At 35.6% G+C, this 2,538-nt stretch overlaps 1 protein-coding gene across 2 annotated transcripts in view; it reads right to left on the reverse strand.

Moving 5' to 3' along the window:
* Positions 1-2,538, reverse strand: part of LMLN (leishmanolysin-like (metallopeptidase M8 family)) — a 166,133-nt gene that overhangs the window by 73,998 nt on the left and 89,597 nt on the right. The gene's annotated exons all lie outside the window — the stretch shown is intronic.

The following is a 2,538-nucleotide window of genomic DNA, read 5'->3' on the forward strand; positions in this document are numbered from 1 at the left end:
TTTAATGTTATTTATTTAAAAATCCTACAAATCTTCAGAGCCGAGGTCATAACCAGAGGTGAATATGTTCTAGTGGTATTTTAAGCACATCAGTTAATTGTTTCTTATTACTGTTTTTGTCTCAAGTTTCTAGGTCACTGCTTGCAGTGAATTGGTAAGAGTAAAGCTGTTTCATGTTATGAAAAGAAACTGGTGGTAAAACTTTAAATTGTGCTTAACATCTTTGGCTTTGATCATATGAATTAATATTTAAGTATATAATTATACACTGAAAAAAAAATGACAAAACGGATGACGACTGACGCTTACAGTGAAAATGATCTTCTTTTCTCTGAATGTTTCCATTGAGTACAATTTCTCCAGAATGGTAAGCAACTGGCATTGAGAATTCTGATGAAAATGAAGGTAGACACATATGGAAATGGAAATACAGAAATACTACACAAATACTATCTAGATGGAGCAAAGTGAGTGACTGAGAGATATTCTAGTGGGAAAATACTTGTCTGAATTATATAGAATACTGTTTCCACAACCCTCAACTTTATGATAACAGAACTATATGCAAATATGCAATAAAAGTATGATAGGGTCATAGGGCCAGGGAGTCTACATGAGGGACCTAAAAACTCATCAAGGTCTACTATCCATATCATAGTCACATGGTACCACTCATACCACAGGTCACCTGAAGATAGAGGCTCAGCACCCTGTAGGGAAGCGTAGTCTATCTCTGGGCAGCTTTGATTATTCTTAGAATCTTTCTTTTGGACAGTGGATGGTCATCTCAAGTACTTTAATAGCATCCCTTTTTTTTTTTTTTTTTAATAGTTTAAAGACAAAAAAATTAATTTCAGAGAAAAGAGGAAGCTGAGGAAGTTACTAAAGTATAAATATTTTCATTTCTGGCTAATCCACAGCTTTCTGAAGGGAATCATTTGAGAAAATTGCTTAAGGAAAATAAACAGAAACTCCCATGGCAGAAGTAAATATATGCTTTTTCCATGGGTTCAAACCTACCAGCTTTTCCTTGCAAATGCTATATAGGGTCGCTATGAGTAAGAACCGATTGGATGGCACCTAACAACAGGTAAGAGCAGTCAGCACAAACATTAATTTCATTTTTTCCATAATTTTACCAACTTTGGTAATCATGTATGTAAACTGTAGCTATATCTAATTATCTAAACTGACCATTAAAGAAAAAAAAATGTAGATGGCATTGATCCAGAAATTTCACTTTCAGGGATTTATCTTTTCTCTGACTGTATACATAGATCTGACCCTGGGCTAACTTTTTAGCTCTATGCCCATGGAAACCTAATAATGTGGAATGTCAGCTGAGTTACCAGGCAATAATACTTATGGAAGAAAGATCCCCTAATAGGTTTCTGTAAATATTTGTTAAGAAGCCAGTCTTTTACATCCCTGTGTGCAGTGATTATGATTATGTCCTGAGCAAGGATCTGGGACTATTAAAAAGACACTGACTCCTATTTGGAATATGGCACTTCTAAGCCAGGGTGATTCCTGCACTCATCTGTGGTGGTGGAGTGCCCTTGCACTTGAGTTGGAGGGTGTGAGTCAAAGAGACTGCTTTGTAGAATACAGCATTGACTGAACTGCTAAGCTAGCAAGCTGGGGCTTCCTGTTTAGTATATTTCTAAATGAATTTTTTCCCAGTGTGGCTTGTTCAGGTTTCGTGAGCTTCATTGTTTAGTTGAATATAAGAACACCCATTAGAAGGCATTGAAGATATGGATAAGTTGTCCATCTGAGCAGTTCCTAATCAAAAATTAAGAATAAAGTGTTCCTTAATACAGGAATGTTATGGTACAGTCATACAACACAATACAATGAACTGTTAAGAAAAAAAAAAAAAAAGAGCAGCTCCAGGTAGATAGTCTACGTTTCTAAAGCATGTGTTTCGACAATATGAGTGAGTTTATATGTTTGGTAAATAATGGAATGGCATGAGTATAACATGGGATCATGTTTGTTCATAATGACTTTCCCAGCCATTTTAACATTTTGTGCCCTGATGTCACAGTAGCTAAATACAGAGTGTACTAATACAGCTAAACACAGAAAACAACATGCTCTTCCTCTAAGCTCAATATGGCCAGGATCTCTATCTTGGAAGTACTTTACCGCATGGTTCTCCCTAATGTTTGTGTATTCTGTCTTTGTCTCCATTATTCAGATTTAGCTTCCCCATCAAGTGACCATTGCTTTTTGTTGCTGTTTACAGTAAAGAAATACTAGAGTAAACACAGGACTTTATACTTATGGGAAATTTTATGTCTTTTTAAACTCTGCTAGTATTGTTGTTGTAGTATTGTAGTATTGTCGTATTGTTGTTGGGAAGAACACGCTCAGCATTTCTCAAGCTGGGTAACTGCAGAAAAATTCAAGTCTCAACTTTCATTATTGAAGGATACTCTAGGTAAATTACTGAATGATGCAGAAAACATCAAAAGAAGATGGGAGAAAATATCAAATGAAGATGGAAGGAATATACAGACTCATGGTACCAAA

This window comes from Chrysochloris asiatica, unplaced genomic scaffold (assembly GCF_000296735.1).
Source record: "Chrysochloris asiatica unplaced genomic scaffold, ChrAsi1.0 scaffold00130, whole genome shotgun sequence".
NCBI lineage: Eukaryota > Metazoa > Chordata > Mammalia > Afrosoricida > Chrysochloridae > Chrysochloris > Chrysochloris asiatica.